The 18,522-nt window shown below is 45.9% G+C and overlaps 1 protein-coding gene and 1 long non-coding RNA gene across 3 annotated transcripts in view; both read left to right on the forward strand.

Annotated features, from left to right (window-relative positions):
• The window catches only part of XKR6 (XK related 6), a gene marked incomplete at its 3' end in the record, with an annotated part of 270,553 nt that overhangs the window by 90,808 nt on the left and 161,223 nt on the right, over positions 1-18,522 (forward strand). The gene's annotated exons all lie outside the window — the stretch shown is intronic.
• LOC307188769 overlaps positions 1-18,522 on the forward strand; it is a 45,068-nt gene that overhangs the window by 1,746 nt on the left and 24,800 nt on the right. The window contains exons 1-2 of one of the 2 annotated variants that reach the window (XR_013829064.1): positions 13,346-13,541; positions 15,289-15,503. This is a non-coding gene — a long non-coding RNA (uncharacterized lncRNA). Of the gene's footprint in view, positions 1-13,345; positions 13,542-15,288; positions 15,504-18,522 lie in introns of those variants that run through there. The other variant, XR_013829063.1, reaches the window with a different exon arrangement.

Here is an 18,522-nt window from a genome sequence, read left to right on the forward strand (position 1 = left end):
GGAGGGGAGCTTTGTTCAGCGGGAGGGGGGCTGTAATGTGGAGCCAGCTGTGCATGAGGAGGTGGTGGCTGCCCGTGTGGTGTGTGGTCCTTGTGCAGGAGAAGGGCACAAGTGGGAGGAAGACAACATGCCCGGCCTCAGGGTTTGCTTTGACCCCCTACCCCCCAAGCCGGAGGCCCAGGGGAGAGGGAGGAAGCTCGCAGCATGCCTGTTTTCTCCTGCGAAATTCTTAAGGCCCACCACTTTCTAGCTTAGACTTCTACAGAGGAAATTCAGGAGCTAATAATGATTTTAAATATTTTTATGGGTGAATGTTCTAGAAAGTTCCTAGACTAGAAAGTATATTTAAAAACGACTTTTGAAACGATGAATTTGTATTTCTCCTCCCACTTAAGACTCAAGGAACAAAGAAGACTGTTCCTCCAACAATACGAATAGACTGAAATTTAAGGGAACAGGATTTCTAAGTGATTTTGCTCACTTGTTCAAGCATAAATAAATAATCAATCCTTCAACTACTCTAAAGGAGGTATCTTGAAGTTTTCTGTAAGGAATCTTTAACTGAAAAGGAACGTAGTACAAACATGCATGACCATGTAATCCAAACTGTAAGTGACTCAGAGATGAGCATGGAGACAGAATTTCTGCCCTCTAGTTAGGAAATTACTGAAATACTGTTTTCCAGTATTTAGACATTAGAACGTTAGAACACATAAAATTCTAAGGATGAGAAGTACACATGACATTAATAGCATCAGGAAAAACCATAGACAGATAAGAATAGGACCTCATTTTCATCCTGTCCTCTGGGTCCTCTAGATCACATGCCAGCTTTCAGAAATAACACCCAGATCAGTTCTGTGTGTGTGTGTGTGTGTGTGTGTGTGTGCGTGCGTGCACACACACATGCACACAACTTGGGGACCTAGTTCAATTGCAAATTCGGATTCAGTGTTTCTGGAGTGGGACTTGGGATTCTGCTTTTCTAACAGGCTCGTTGGTGAAGCCAGTACAGTTGGTCCACGGATCACACAGAGTAGCAAGACTCTTGCTTACCAAGAACTTTCACAAGCATTTGTCCATGGAAACTTTGTAACTACCCTGTGAGTTGAGCAGTGCCTGTGTGACCTCCTTTTACACATAATAAGACAGGTTCCAAGAGGTAGAGTGACTAAATTTGTGTTAGAACCCAGGTTTTCTAACTCCTCATGGAACCTCTTAGGCTAGTTCTAATTTAGTTGTTGCATCGTGAATACAGAACAGGGAGGGGGTGTGGAACTAAAATACCATTTTTGGAAACCCAGTAGAGAAAATAACGTGGAATTTTATTACGACGGTGGTGTCTCCTGAGGTCTCCTGAGTGGCGCTGATGGACTAGGGGGGTATCAAGGTCATGTGTGAGTTCTTAGACTTGACATTTGTAGGCAACAATGAGACACAGCAGATGGTGAGCGCCCTGGTGGTGACAAACTTAACTGTCTTTGGGAAAATCGGATTTACCTTGACTAGAGGCTACCTTCCACATTCCAGATGGAAGTAGAGCTCTAGGGCTCAGTGGCGTTGATTCAAGGAGCACTGTACTTGTCACATGGGGCAAAGGATGTGCAAATCCTGTGCAAATGGTCTCAGTCTCACTCAAGATTTGCTGACAGGAAACACAGTGTCTTTATCTCAGCTAGATTTTAATTGGTCTTAAGATAACTTCCAGTGAGGTCTTGATGATGCTTGTTCTTCATATGGATTATGCTGAGAAATCACTAAATATTGTCAAACAGGGAAAGATACCTGCGTGGAAACCCACTGTGGCCTCTGTGAGCCTCGGGTCTTGGGCCCCAGTTGGCAAGAGGAAGCCGACTGTCCCTGGGTCCATGAGATTGGAGGCCATTGACTCTCATACGGCCTTTTACTTTCACGATGACTATTTTCTAGGGAAAGGCTGCTTTATTATTGATGTTGGTCTGTCTTCCTTCCTTTTCCAAACTCTCAGGCATTTGCCACTGAGCAATCGAGCGGTAGCATAGAAAGATTTGATTCGTTTGGCATCTGTTCAGCTCGAAAACACGAGTGCCTTGATTTTGCAGTGTTCTGATGGTGTCTTGTTATAAACATAATACACGTTCACTGCAGAAGTTTTGGAGATTAAAGGAAAGTACAAAGAAAATAAACACTATACGCCTACCACCCAGTGATAACTATTGTTACCATTTTGGTATCATTCAAGAACATGTTTTAACAAATCGACACCATTAAAGTTTTTTTTTTTTTTACTATTAAGTTTTGTAACCTATTATTTCGCATAAGAATATTAGAATGATTGTTTTCCCAAATTTTGAAATATTATTTAAGAGTGTTCTTTTTTGGACTAGTTGGTATTCCATCACACAGATGTACCCAGTCATCCCTTATTGATGAACATTTAGTTTGTTTCCTGTTGTTTAATATGTTATGCTGCAAGGGAGATCCTTGTACCAAATCTTTGTACACACCTCTGGTTCTTCCCTTAGGATAAATACTGAGAATCGGAATTACCAACTCTAAAGATATATTTAAAATATTTGTTAGATGATTGATGCCTCTTGATAAATATTAACAGAGCATGCCCCAGAACAGTTGTCCAATGTACACCTTTAACTAACATGCACCCTGGCTATTTTGGGGCATTGTTTTTAAACTTTACCTCTTTGACCGTTGAAAAAGGTATCCTTTTGTTTTACTTTGCATATATTTGATTTTCACTAAGACTATATTTCTTACATGTTTTTCCTTTTGTGAAATGCCTCTTAGGTCGTTGGCTCATTTTTCTCTAGGAGTTGTGTTGTTGTTGTTGTTGTTGTTTTAATGATCCCTGAAAGCTCTGTATATTAACATATTAACCTTTGTCACTTGTACGCATATTTTCCCTCATTTGTTATTTAAATTTGTTTATAGTATTTTTCACATTTAGAAAAATTTACACTTTTACTTAGTCAAATTTTTCAATCTTTTATTTATTTATTTTTACTTTATTTATTTATTTATTCTGTGGTACGTGGGCCTCTCACTGTTGTGGCCTCTCCCGTTGCGGAGCACAGGCTCTGGTCGCGCAGGCTCAGTGGCCATGGCTCATGGGCCCAGCCGCTCTGCGGCATGTGGGATCCTCCCGGACCGGGGCACAAACCCGTGTCCCCTGCATAGGCAGGCGGACTCTCAACCACTGCGCCACCAGGGAAGTTCCAATCTTTTATTTTATGCTTTCTTCTGCATTTATACTTTAAAATGTCTTTGCAGTCTTGAAATAAAATGACTGAAGTTAGTTTTAATTGTAGACTTAATTGGAAGACAGTGGAATTAGGAATTGGCAGCAAGCATTTTGAGGAAAATACAACCACTAATTAAATGTGAGCTAGTTTTAACCAAATGTGTACATCAAAATCACCTGTTACGGCTTTTAAAAATTTACCAGTGCCTGAGTTACACCCCAGAGCCACTGAATCTGAAGCTTAAAAAAAAGTACCTTACACAAGTCCACAGACTTAGGAGCAGAGCCAAGTCGCACATGACTCCCACCCCACCCCTTGCTTTGAGGATTAAATTTTACTAGTGTGGTGGGTGTGTTTTGTCTTACCCTTTACAGTCTGTTAATAATGAAGAGCAGAGTGCTTTCATGAAGAAGGGGATTCAGAGCGGAGTGCTGGGGAGCCCCCTACAATGTTATGATGGGTCTCTGGAAGCACCAGTCTCCCAAGTCCACATTTAGTGCACATGCATGTGATTGTGTCCAAGCTCCATGGCTGACCCACACGCTTGCCACTACAGTATGGCAAGTGGACTTTTTTTTTTATTGGAAGAGATAATACATTTACAAATGTAATATATCTGAGGAATACATAGAACGTAATCTATTTGAAGAACATCTAGAATATATTAGAAGATACGCTGTATATACAAATTATGAATGTAATACCTCACATTTATATGTTTCTTTTAACCACGATTCATTATTTTTTGATATATGGTAGTATCTCATTTGAAATGGGGTGTAGACCTTGCAAATTAGTGTTTACAACTTGGGAAAAGAAAGTCAAACCAAAAATGGCCAGTTTTATATCTCTGAACAGATTTGAATTATGCTCATAGATCAGATAGGAGTGAAAGTACACTCCTGTAGCCTGGAGTTGTCTCATTGAAAGGTTTTATAAGGAATTTGCCCACAAATCAACCTATGTTTTTTTAGTGTCCACCCCATAAGTAATATCCTGCATTCTAAGGAGCAACCAGTCTACCCATGGGAGGTGAGAGGAAGACACAGACCATCCTTGGCTTTGGACCAAGAACTTGGCATCTCAGAGCCTCGGAAATAGTAGTGATGATGGTGATGGTGATGATGACGATGATGATGATGGTGGTGCTGCCCCACAGGGCTGAGAGGAGGACTAGGTGGTGATTTAACTCCAGTGTCTGGCAGCTGGCAACTACCCCACTAAAGTTGGTGCTACCATCCCGCAGTCTGTTCACTGCTCCAGATGATTTGATGAAGGATATCTGGGTGTTAGGGGCAGGAGGCAGAGGGTTCCAAGGAGAGGTCCCTTTGTGTGTTTGAGTTCCCCTGATCAGTTTGAGAGAGAAATTACATATGCCCCAAACAAAAAGAGATAATATAAAGACACTGAAGTATAAAGTGCTAAATTTCATGTTACAGATAATACATTTATTATTTATAAAAAATCAAAAAAGGGAGAGACAGATGTGGCCTGAAGTACACAATTTTTAATATCATTTTCATGTATAAAATGCTTAAACCAGATCTGAATGCATCTCAGGTAATTAGAAGAAGAAGAAGAAAAGATCATGGTGCCTAAAATTCCTATCATAACTAGGAGGTTGAGAGTGTATGAGGGGATTAAGTGCTGGTGGGCGAGATCCAGTCCATGGTAGAGCTCAGGGAGCAAGGGAGGCACTGAACTTCATGCCAGAGTTTTTCCTGCATCACCATCCTTGTGCCATGGTGGAGGCTATGGCTTGAGATAAACGTGCAGCACAGCTGGATGCCATGGGCGTCCCAGGCAGGCAGGCAGCCGGCTGGGTCTTCTGCACTGTGAGTCCCAGCGCCAGCCCCCAAGGTCTTCCTGCCTGTACTGCCTCCCGTGAGATGAGGGGACCGACTGGCTGATTTGTGTGGTCTTTAGGCCCCTTTCAGCTCTGATATTTCATGATGAAAAACCAATTTATTGATGATTGCGGGCCAGAAGAATTGAAAGAGGTTGAAAGGGATGCTGAGTTCTTTTCTGGCCGAAGTTCCTCCAGAAGTAGAGCAAAGTGAGCTTCTTGATCACCATCCAGGAGGAAGAGTATATCTTTGCACCTCTTTCTGGTTTTCTTGCTCATCTTTGCCGGGCAGGACCATGGCCAGCTCTTGGCAGATTTGTGAACTAAGCAGTTTCTGTCTTTTATGACCCAGGATATATCCCCCATCCCTCATATCCTGGCTTCCAGGGGATACAGATCTTTACCGCCAGGGTCCCCTCCTAGCTACCCAAAACCTAGAGGGGGTCTCAAGGTCAGAGTGTTCCATGTACAAAGTCCACAGTGGTGTTTGTACAATTATTACTCTTCATTTTGCTCAACAGACGCTTACCCAATAGCTATTGTGTGCAAAGCACTGTGCTGGGCTCTTGGGCAGTATTTTTCAAACCCACTAGTGGGCTTTGACCTCAATTTAATTGACTACAATCAGAATTCTAAAAATAAAAAATAGAATAAAATAGAAAATGTCGAAGTGCCTCACATACTGTAAGGGAGTATTATTTAATAAAACATCTGTTTCAGTTTTACATTCGTAGGGGTGTGTGTGTGTGAGTGTAATGAGTTTCAGTGGAAAATGTATTTCGACTCTGCACTGTAGTGAGAAAAGCTTACGAAACAATGCTCTGGGCTCGCGATCCCTTATCTGCAATTCCACGTTACAAAACACGAAACTGTTTTCTGGTGCAAGTTTTGGTGCAAGTTCATTTGGCAGCAAAACATGACCTAAATGCTTTAAGGGTATTTATGGTCTCGCTTTATCCCACTTCCTGTGAATATGTGTACACTTAACTGCAGAATGGAACTGTACCTTAAACTCCAGTGGGCTGTTGTACTTACTTACTTTCCTAAGGGCCAAAAAATTCTGAACCATAGCGATTGTGGACCTGTGTAACAGACAGAACAGTTTTCATTCATTTAGCAAACGTTTATCGAATGCTTCCTGTGAGCTTGGTGTCGTGCTGGGTGTCAGGTGTGGAAGGAAGAAGAGTTTGCGTGAGACTATTTCTTGGGGAATTTCACGACCCCGTGGGTGAGATAGAGTTGGGGCCACCAGAGCTGGACTTTATTCCTCTCCTTCCACGTTCTCTCTCTCTGTCCGTTCACCCAGACCCTCAGCGGCAGGGATTCTCTGCAGGAGGCCTCGAAGTCTCCGACACCAGGGATCCCCAACCCCCGGGCTTCGGACCATTACGGGTCTGCGTCCTGTTAGGAACGGGCCGCAGAGCAGGACGGGAGCGGTGGGCGGGCGAGCGAAGCTTCATCTGCCGCTGCCCATCACTCGCATTACTGCCTGAGCCACGCCCCACACCCCTGTCCGTGGAAAAATTGTCTTGCACGAAACCGGTCCCTGGTGCCAAAAGGGTTGGGGACCGCTGTCCTGCACCACGTTTCCAACACCATTTCACGCCAGCACTTCAGCATGTTAAAAATCAGGCTCCAAACACCTTCCTCCTGTATTTCTGTATCCTTAGAAGTACCTCTGTCTCCTGCACCTGGACGCAGCCGCATCCTTGTCCTTGGCCCTGTCACCTGGTTACTGGTCAGTTTATGTGGATTTTTTTCTGCCTGTAGCCCCTGCCTCTTTTCCCTTCCATCCATTCCCAACACCACCTGTTGCTGCCAGAGTGGATGGTTACTTCTCACCAGAAAGAGAGGATGGTCTAGAAGTGTAGCTGGGGGAAGCCAGGGTCTTAGGGTCGTGAAGACCTGGGCTCAAGTTGTCCCTCTTCCCCAGTCTGGCCGAGGGGTCTCAGGCAAGTCTCACAGGACCAGTTTTCTCATCTATAAAGCGGAGGCAATGATAACAGTTTTCATGAGCTGTAGTTAGGAATTGAAGCATGTACACCAAAAACAATACTAAAAGATAAGCCACAGACTGTGTGCAGATATCTGTAGGGCATGTAACTCACAAACGGTTAGTATTCAGAACTTATAAGTAACCTCCTTTAAACCAACAAGGGAAAAAGACCCAGTTTTTTAAAATGGGCAAAACATATGAACAGAGAGTATCTAGGCAGGAAATCAAAAGACCAATAAATATATTAAACGATGTTTGATCTCATTAGCAATCCAGGAAATGCAAATTAGAAAAAAGAAATTTGGGTTCACGCCCATCATATAGCACCACACGTAGGCGCGGATGTCAAGCAACAGTAGCTCACGTTGCTGGTCCACCGTCTCAGAGAGCAAGAGAGCAAGGCCGTGGGTGCCCACCGCGCAGCAGCCCGTCACCAGGGGTGCTTTCCACAGCCTTGTTTTTAATGGCAGGAACATCAGAAATAACAAAAATATCCGTTAAAAGGAAAGAGGATAGTCCTTCAGTGGAATACTCTACAGCAATTCTGTACTGTACAGAACTGCATTTGTATCCTCATGGCTAAGTCTGAAAACAAATGTTGAGTGAAGAAAGCAAACACAGACTATCTACAGTATGAAACCATTTATATCGCATTTTAAAACATGCCAAACAATGTTTATTTATATATTATATATAGTTACCTATATATGTGTATATATTTATATGTGTGTGGGTACATATATGTATCTAGCTTATGAATAAGTGTCTATCTAGCAAAAATATTAAAATATGCCCAGGAACAATTAACAACAAATTCATGCAGTGGTTATGGAGTGGAGAAAAGTACAGAGAGGCTTTCAATTGTATGTTAAGTGATTTGTTTCTCACAAAGGAAATGGAGCTATTCATGCAGAATGTTAAGTTTTGACAAAGTTGGGTGGGTACATAAGTGTTCCTTGTATTATTCTCTTTTCTTATGTGCTTGAAACATTTCATTTTTAAAAAGCACTTAGCTCTAGCCTGGCACTCAGTGAGCATATAATAAATATTCCTTCCGTCCCATTCAGAAGGTTTCTAAGATTTCCTTTTTCCTGACTAGTCAAATTCCATTCCCTCCATCTGGCATTCCACATCAGACAAGGTCTAAACCCCCTGATGAGGCACAGACGATTTCTAGCCTTTACTTTAGCGCTTCCCTCATTGGACCTGCTGCCATGGGGTCCCAAGTTATGCTTGATGCTTTCCTGCTCCTTTGTCTTGGCCTGTGTGGTTTTCTTGGCAGGAATTTCCTTGTCACTTTTCCCTAGCTATACTAACCCAACCCCCCTTCCTTCCTTCCTTCCATCCATCCATCCATCGATGCATGCATGCATCCATCCATTTCTCTATCCACCCACTTCCATCTATCCATTCATCTGTCCATCCATCCAGCCACCCACCCGTTCATCCATTTATTGAGCCTCTTTTATGTGCAAGGCACATAAAGCCTACCCAGATTTACTCTGCCACAAATAATCACAACTTTCACAAAAGCCCCTGAATGCCTTATACCTCTAAGATGGTGTTTATCATATTACAGTTTATTTTATTTTACCAAATTAGGCACCAAACGGCAGGTACCATCCTATTCATTTTTAATGTTTTGCACTTGTGAGCAAGTACAAAAATATGCTTATGTATTTAATATCATATACTTAATATCATTAAATATACTTGAAGAAATAAACAAATTTCAGAGTGTATGTCCAAAACGTTGAAAGCAATGTTAACATTATGATTTAATCCTCCTTGCTCGAATCTAAGTATTTAGTGTCTTCAGCTCATTGGATTTAGTGAGCGTGTCACGCCTTCACTTCCATCTGTCACCTGAAGGAAAGAGGGACATTCTTCCTGAGCCATTCTGCCTCCACATTTACTGAGAACCCGACTCCAGGGCACCAGGCATAATCTCACCTTTCTAGGGACTTGGCATGAAGTTAGAAAAGGAAGATGGTGCCACAAAAAATTAGTAACAGGACAAGGCAGTGTGAGGTGTGGGTCAAATAAGCGGTGTTGGCATCATGATCTGAATCCGTCCTTAATGAAACACCTTGTTTTATGCTTGGCTGCGTAAGACTGGTTCTGAGAGATTTATTCTTTTGCAAAGGGATCTGGGTCAGAATTATCATTTTATGTCAGATTGGGTTTCTGTAAAATCCTTTTTTTTGGCTCAAGTAGATATTTAACAACATCTTTATTATATGTAAGCTGATACACAGGTGTGGATTTGAAGTTGTCTTCTGATATCACAGTTTTATGAGGTGTGAGTCTGAAATCTTTCTGACCTCACACTGAATGGAATTTTCTTAGCACTTTTTCAAAACAGGTGTCTGTGAATTCTGAAAGCTACTAATGTTCTTTGCACCCCTTCCTTTTCCAGTACACTCCCAGGAAACAGTTTTCAGTCTAACTGTGGCTAACTTTATGTTTCCAACAACCAGTCACAGGTTGGTTGTTTGTTTTTGTGGTTATTCTTTACCCAGGGAGGCTATTTGAAACTCAGAGTTGGAAGGAGTCTTTCCGGGACTTTGCTCTTCCCAGAAAGAAGTGTCTCCTCTGCCTTCTGTGTCAGGTTGAGTCTTTCTAGTGATGGGAAACTCATCATTTCTCACTGTTGATGACCTCACTGTGGGATTAAACTCCACGCTGTCTAACGTAGTGGAGGGCTGGGCTTTCCCCAGCAGTGGTGCCCACGTAGCATTCCAGGGAGACCTTATCCTCCTTGCAGGATTCAGGATCTGCTGGTGGATCCCAGTCTTTTAGAACAGTGGGTCTGTTGCAGCTTGTTTTGAGTCTTGGCATTAGTGGAGCCCTGACCTCAAGAATGCTGGTCCTGTTCATTTACCATTAGTGTGAATGACGCGTCTGGCCTCCGCGGTGGCAAATAATGGGATCCAACTTTGGCTGAGTGGGGGAGGGGTGGGAAGAATGAGCTTGAAGGTATAGGGAGAATTTGGGTGCCTGAATACGGATTGGACAGGAGACAGATGACCAGGGAGAAGCTGCAGAGGCCCTGACAAAGTCACCCTAGCAGGAACAAGCTCTTCAGAGTTGCAGGTGTGCCCCTGGAACCTCCAGGCATCCTGCGGCCTGGTCAGCGCATCTGATTGGCTGAGACCGAGTTACGTGTCCTCTCCCCAAGGCTTGTTCCCAGCGTAAGGAACTGGCTGGGGCTTTCCACCTGCAGGGTGGGCAGCGGCCACCACCTGCTACCAAGACGGCTGACACTGGAGGCTAGGGGCCCAGCCAATGGGGAGAGGGCTGCTGGACTGCCAAAAACCAACAGGGGGTCCTTTTCAGTAACAAACTTTGATGAAGTCCTGAAGTCACCGTATTGAGTATGACACCGTCTAAAAAAGAAGAAAAAAAAAGTGTTTTCCTCTTCCCTGTTCTTTGCTTTAAGCTTTGGCATGTCTGTTTTATTGGCCAGAGAGGTAAATGTGAGTTTGTAATGGAACCAGTGCCAGCTTAGCCCTGCCTAACAGGGTCCAGAGGCCGTCTGCCAAGACCAGGCCGGCGCTGGCATTAGGAGGTGTACTGCAGAACGTGATCGAGTTCCTACACGGCTGCGGGCTTCTCACTGGTACAGCACCATCCCTCCCTTACTGGGTAATCTCAAAGCGTGGGCAACATTGTTGTTGGAATTTAAGTGTTGATGTGACCTTCCTAACACTCAGAAGCGCGTTTTCTGTGTCTCTGGGTTGTGTGAGGTGGGACAGCCCCTAGAGACCCAGGAAACCCAGCCCCTGCTGCCCCCGCCACTTGACTGAGCCCCTCCTGCCCTGGCTGCATTTTGGCGTGCTTTCTGCCTCGGTTTCCGCTCTCCCCCCACCTTGCTTCTGAGCCTTCTGACCACACATCTTTCTGCTCTGGGCCTCCTGGGTATTTGATTCACCAGTTTGACCCAACAGAGAGGTCTTCAGGTGGGACAGGGATGGTGACTTGGATTCTAGAAAGAGTCCAGTTCCCCAGTCTGGATTCTCTAAGGAACGTGAACATAAATAGTACATGCGCTCTTCGGCATGTGTTTAAAAGGCCATCATTGTAAATGCAACTGGGGCTTAAAAGCTTAGAGTAAGTAATGGCTTCACAGCCAGCTTGCGTGAACGCATGGGGGCTGGTTGCTGGATAGTTAATGGCCACAGTTGACTGAGTGGAAGGATCTTATAGACAGGAGTAATATTTAAACTACTGTAAGACTTGTAAGGCCCCTGAATCAAATGATGCTCCCTCAGGCTGGGGCCCCTGCTGGGCCAGGACAACCCTTTAGTTGCAGGACTGTGATTAGTTCTGGGGCCCCAGGGGTGGGGCAGGGTAGCAGGAAGAGCACTTGGGGGTGGTAGTTTACCAGGTAGGCAGAAAAAAAATTGGTTCAGAGTCACTATCAGCCCTGCTTTAAGACAGATGCTGTCTGTATTCCCTCTGCTGCTTTTTCAGGGAGCTGGGATTTTTTTTAAAATTTGGTTTTTTATTCTGTTTAGATGGGTGAGTTGGATTGTATCACCAGCGGACACATTGGCAATTTTCTCCTATGCCGTCCTATTCTTCTCGCCCCTGTTAACCCACCCCGCCTGCCCCGCACAATGCTGTGTGATATCGTGGAAACCACTACCCTCTGTAAAGTGGCCCTGAGAGTGCTTCCCTTTCGGGGATGTTGCTCGGACTCAGTAGGGTGACATAGGTGACAAAGCATCTAGCACTGTGCCAACCACTTCAGTCATGTCTTGGGAGGAGGTGCTGATAGAGTCAGAGCAAATTGTTTTTCAGATCTGAACACTGGTCCCAGACAAGTTCTCAGAGGTCAGCTCACTAAGTCCCTGTGCTGCCCTAACGGGGACACTGAGGTCCCATAGCTACTGCATGGAAGAGCGAGGACCAGCTCCCACACATCGTGTTTCCCAGCCCTTTCCCTCTTCAGTGGCGTGCAGGATCCTTTCACGAGGAGCCTCATACTTAGATGGAACATGAGACAAAGACAGAGGCTCCAGTTATGAAGGGCTTCCCTTGCATTAAAATGGTGCAAAAGCCACTTAATTATTTTATCATTAAAATATTGCCAGATGCAGATATTGCCCGGAATCTTTTCATCTACATATTTTTCATCTTCTACACTTGAGTCTTCATTTTATGTGAGGCAGTAGTTCTTTAAAAATCAGATTCATGTATATTTTTCTTTTGCTTTGAAATTAGAGTGGTCCCTTCATGAAATGAAGTCTTCTATGTCAAGATCTAAATCGGGAGAATAGAATCTGTCCATAAATCTGAAAATATTGTCTGGTAGCCCTCCAAGTCCTGCCACCACCGTACATTCAGGTTTAGATGGAATTCCAGGGAGGGGGGATGAAAGAGGTGGAGCTGTAGCCTTCCATGCTTGGAGCTAGAACAGTAGGATCAGCCATCCTCCAGTCTCCAGCCCCAGTAATACCAGGTGCCTCCTCAAAAAGAATGTCCCTGCAACCCCGGCTGCCGCCACCATGACAGCGCACCTAATAGGCAAGGGAAGGGCAAACATGATAGTAACTGCTACCATTCATTGGTCTCCTTCTATGGCCTGAGCCTTGTGCTAGCCGATTTCCTATATCATCTCCGTTCATCTTCCTGACTCTATGAGACAGGTGTGAATTCCATTTTTAAGTTGAGGAAATGGAGACTCAGAGAAGTTAACCTGCCTGAAATCACAAATGTAGTAAACGGTGGAGTCGGGATTCCAAGCCAGTCTTGTCTTTCTTGAAAGGCCATGCTTCTAGAGAAACAGAGAAACAGAAGGCTTCTCTTGGTTGACCATGGTCAGGCACATACGTGGCTCCAGGTTCTGTAAACGCTGCCCTCTGAGCTTCTTAGGCAGCGGATGGACATGCCACCATTTCTTGACACTTTCAGGTAGGGTCGGGCAGCCCCACCCTTTCCCCCTGCCTGAGTCCCACTCCTCTTGCAGTTGGGCGTGACTTCTTCCCACCCTGGGCAGTGCCTCCTCCTCCCACCACCTGGGCCCGCCAGCATCTCCCACTGGATGGCAGGAAGCACATCTCATTCCCACTGTATCCCTGTAGTGCCCACTACCTAGTGAGCTTTCATAAATACAGCACCTGTTGAATGAGTAGCCAATGAGGGTGTGGCCAAGAGAAAAAAAATCGCATGGAAATGTTGAGCTGGAATGGGATTTAGAGCCTCTCTCACTTTACAGATGTGCAAGGTGTTCCCATGGATAGGGTGGGCGGAGCTGAGTCTGGCACCCAGTCTTCTCAGGACTCCCGGCACAGTGCTCGCGTCATTGCGGCCCAGCGCCCCTCCCTGGCCTCAGGCTCAGCACGTGGCTTCAGCGCCCCCAATGCCATCGTTCTTCACTGGCTCTCTCTGTGTTGTTCTTGTTTAAAAGTACAGTGCAGAGCTATGTTTGTGCAGCAATCTGTGTGAACTCCAGGTAATAGATGCTGTGGGAGTTCAGAAAGAATACGCAGCACTCCCGGCTGGGTTGGCAGAAACCACTTCCTCCCAGTAGCCCAGGTATAATCTCCAGTGGGCGAGTTTGGGAGTCACCCAACCCCATCCCCCATCCTGCAAACCTGGGCTTCATTTTCTGGTTTGAGGGACTTGGTACTGGGTCACAGTCTCTTAGGCTAGAAGGGGAGGTCAATTTCCATTTTCCTCCATTGTCAGGAACTCAGATACAAGGAGGATGAAAGCAAGTTCCAGGTCCAAAGAAGGATAACAGCTGCACATTAATCCACGCCGCTTTCTCCGTATCCCTGCTTACACTGGAGCCTACAGAGGCACTGATTATTTGTCGCATTCCTTTTGCCTTAAAGTCATGGTTTGACCTCCAGACTGTCTAACCTCAAGCAAAATTGTTTGTGTTTTCCTGAATTTAAACAATACCACAGTAAAAGGAACACAGTCTTCGGTTAATATTCAGCTTCTCCCTGTCCCAGGGAGCCTGCCGGCTTATGTTGATAAACAAAGTGACACTACGTGACTACCCTTTCCCTAGAGCTGTAAACATCATGAAAACCCTTCCCGTTTACCATCGGGCCACTACTCTGGTTTGATGTAAAAGACTCCACTATGGATTTAGGTTTTAGAAATGAAGGAGTTCAACTTACGTTCCAGTCATGCAGGAAAAATTTCTAAAATGTTAAACACTTACACTAACGTGTAGTATGTTGGTCCTATACATAGTTTGGAAATTCGTGTTGGTTATACTCTGTCTCATCAATTAAATGCAAAGACCATATTGAGAAGAGAGATTGCTGATCAGGGTGCTTTGGGCTACAGGTACAGAAAATGCACTTCAAAGTAGCCTATGTAATAAGGAAAATGTGTCATGTCATTTAACGAGAAGTCACTAGGTAATGTTACTCTAGGATTGGTTCATTCAGTAGCTCAAAGATGACATCACAGACCCAGCCTCCTTCCGTCTTATTGCTCCGCCATCCTCAGAAGGTCAGGCTGGGTCCCACTGGGGCTGCAAAGTGGCTTTCAGTGATCCCAGTGTAGTATTGCGATATGACAGTGGCCAGAGGAAGAAGAGAAGGTCTCTTTCCACGTGTGTCTCTTTAAGAAGTAGGAAACCTTTCCATACTTCCCGCAGTGGGCTTCCACCGTGCCTCATTGGCCAGGACCCATCACGTTACTATGCCTAAAGTTAATCCCAGGAGGGATGGAGTTGCTGAGATTTAGCAGGCACGCTGGAAGCCACTCCAAACCTGAGATCTGCCGCTCTCCCCGAGGGGAGGAAAATCCTCGAGATCAGAGTTCTGCTGGCAGGGAAGGAGGGGAGGAAGGAGGTGGGTGGTCAACCAACAATGGCAGCCCAAAGTGCTCTTCGTGGAGACGCTGTCGCATGCCTCCTCAGAGGATAGGTTCAGCCGTCTTTGAACAGTGCAGCCCGCCCTGATTTTACAAGATTTGGTAGGAGGAAAAGAGGCAGCTAAAGAGAAGGACTTCCAGACCCTGGAACAGAGGGTGGCGAGGGCAAGACAGAGGAGAATGAGCGTGTGTTGGGTGGAGGGTGTTCCACTTGTCCACACTTCAGTCCTGAACGAAGGCAGACGCCTGCAGGGGGCAGCCTTGCCGCGGAGCCACTCCCTGGCGATCTCGAGGAAGGGCAGGCCCGAGCCCTGTGGGACGGGACTGGCCAAGTGACCTCCGAGGCCTCTGTTCTGTTTCAGATGTTTCTGGCGTTAAATCTTCTCAGAGGATGCAGGCAGCAGCCGCACCACTGCCTCTGTTGGTAGCGGAGCAAACTACTGCACTGACTTTTTATTTGAAGTCTCCCCTTTCACCGAGGAGGCAGCAGGATCTAGAAAGGAGATGCTATCAGAGTGGGACACCGGAGACCTGGATTATATTCCTGCCTCCCCTGGGGATTTACTTTGTAGCTGAGGTAAGTCACTTAACCTCTGCATGCGGCTTTCTAGTGTGTACAGCTCGACTTGAGGCCATTGAAAGCTTTTTACTCTTTCTGACATTTCAGAGGTGTCGGTCTCTGGTTGCCTTTATGTGGGCCGGGCAGGATATAGTGTCTTCATCCCATTAGGATCCTTTTCAGTGACTGCACTAATAAGTGACAGGACACAGATCTGATGAGCACCTCCATGTTTGATGCCCACCTCTGCCGAAGGCTGACAGTTACCGATAGCAACGGTAACAGCTAGCACTGCTCGAAGACCTACTGTGTGCCAGGCTTATCTGCAGCCAGGGATTTGGGCTCATTAGTGCTCAGACTTCCAGAATATTCCATAGGTCAACCGAATTAAACCTCTGTGTTTTACCTGTAGTGTGATTTTTTTTTTCTCAAATACCTTATTTACATTTAAGCAAACATTCATAAACCACCGAGGCAGTGCATTAGCACGAGTCTGGGTTAGGGACGTGCATTCCACTGGTTTTTTTTTTTTTTTTTAAAAACGCATTTGACTTCTGCTCCTAATTCTTCCCCTGAGGGAACGTGGACAGCTGCGGTGCCCTGAGCACTTGCTGAGTGTCCTCCAGGGGACCCAGGCCCACCTGGAGACTTGGTTCCTTCTGTAGGTGCTGCTCAGTCTTCAGTGAGCATGAGAATCCCCCGGGGAGTTTGTGAAGCCCTGGGTCCCCACTGCAGACATTCTGACCCGGTAGATTTGGGGTGAGGCTCAGGTGCGTCTTCCCAGCTCCCCAGGTGATGCTGAGGCAGGACATCTGCAGATCCCAGTTTGGCAAACACCAGTCTTGCTGATGTGTAGAACACCGGCCCACGGAAGCCACCGAAAAGACCTGACAGAACAACTGGACTAGGACAAGCCAAGTCACTTAATTCTCCAGAGAGGTGGGCACTGATGTAAATGGCAGGGGGGCGAGAGCTGAGTCTTCTTGCCCAGCAAGCCTTCCTTAGAGAGAGAGTTTGAGCTGAGGTGGGAAGGAGTTCGGGGAAAGATGGCAGGAGCGGGAGGCCACTGCTGTCCCCAGGTCCACACCAGCAGCCCACGGGTGAGAGTGTTTGAGGAGAGGTCTTGGGTGGCTGACCTCTCTCCAGAAAAGAGGGGTTACTAGCAGCCTGACCTCTGGCAGGCTCTTTCCTGGGCACCATGCTGGGTCATTACCCACCCTGGCACCCTCCCCCCCATCACTGTCCACTACACTCTTCCACCCTTGGCCAGTATCATTCTATAAAATGAGGAAAACTAGCTCTTCTCATGGGATTGGTTTGAGGATTAATGCAGTCATCACACACACACACACCCCTTTCACATCTAACACACATGTGCTCAGGCACTCTCCCCGGGCCAGGTCCCCTGCACAGGGCTGTGGGCTCCTTGAGAGCAGGAACAGTGCAACCTGGCACCTGGCACGCAGGGCAGGCATGCCGTGAATACCCATTGAACCGAATGAACCGTGCTTGTTGCCGGGGATACAGAGACAGGAAGATGCGGCCCCTGCCCTTAAACAGCTCACCTGGCACAGGGTAGGGGGCACGGAGGTAAACTTGTGAGGGTTGTGGGGTGAGGCGAGTACTGATGCTTGTAGAGCTCTTCTGGGGTGACAGAAGGCAAGGCAGTGCCTAAGGGTCCCGAAAGCCAGAAAGGAGCGCTTGGAAGAAAGAGAAGGAGGTGACCGTGGGGACAGAGGAGAGTGGGGACGGGGCGGTGAGGCCATCCCCAGCAGAGGCAGAGCTGGGAGATGAGAAACAGTTTAGGGGTGCAGCTTGGGGCCCCAGACCCCAAAGGCTTTTTTCTCAGGCAAAGGAGATTGGGATTTGCCTCGTAGATAGATGAGGAGCATCCCCTGGATTCCATTACCCAGCAGGTGCTTCGTCTCATAGGTCTAAGCCGGTGTTTCCGTAGGAGCTGACCGGTGGTGAATTGGTGAGGAAGACGAAGGGTGCTAGAGTTCTCTTCCATTCAGTGTGTGAGTAACTGCCCCTTCCCTCGAAGCCGGCATCAGTCCCAATACTGACAGAAAAGGATGGAGAACCGTCTCTGAGTCTTGGGAAATAGCTAAACTGTTACTGGCAAGTGCCTCTTTGTAAAAGGGGAAAAAATAGATCCCACACATTAACTCTGAAAGCTGGTGAAGTCTGGTAACTTATTTCAAACAGATTTGGACTGAATCAGAAATAACGCCAGGCTGGTGGGTGGAGCTCTAAATTTACACCTTCATCTCACCATTAAGATCCGGTAGATGTTTCATTAGTGTGAGGTGCTATGTAAACATGAAGAACTTTCTGAATAAATATTTTCTCTTTCCCTCCCAATCAGGAAATGCTCTCTCGTAAATAATGCAATTCTTAGAGACAGGAGAGTTTTATTTTTAAATGATGATAGTGTAAATCATACCTAAATTCTGGGAAGAAGTGCTAAGTGATCCAGCGTCGAAGCAAGATAGTAGCTTCTATTTGTGCAAAGTCGAGCACGGCTGAAATCGTATGTGGCAAATTGCTCTGAGCTCTTGAGGGCACAGTGCGCACAGATGGTGTTCCGGCCAGATTTCCATCTCCCTTGGTTTGGTAAATACTGATGGTCGAGGCCATAGTTTAATTAGGTCAGTAAGCACTGTTTGTGGGTGGACAAAACTGTAGAAAACCAGAACTGGAAGATACACTGGCAGTTAACACTGTGTAACTTATTACTCAGTGTATGTGTGGAAACTGAGGCTCAGAGAGGCCTGGGCAGGGCCACATGGTGAGACCAGGCAGAGACAGGACTAGGGAACCCCACTGAGGGCCACCTTTGCACCAGATTCCTTATTTTTTTTCTTTTGTTGTAAAAATATGTTATTAAAGGAGTTTTTTTAAAACTTATCTTCCTACCTCAAAAACTTTAAAATATAGATATGTATTACTGCATTTCTTTACAAAAATTTAAAATATGTAGTTGCAGTCATAGTAGGCATACAAATTCTGTGTTCCCCTTCTTAATTAATATAAT

This window comes from Stenella coeruleoalba (assembly GCF_951394435.1).
Source record: "Stenella coeruleoalba genome assembly, chromosome: 7".
NCBI classification, from domain to species: Eukaryota; Metazoa; Chordata; class Mammalia; order Artiodactyla; family Delphinidae; genus Stenella; species Stenella coeruleoalba.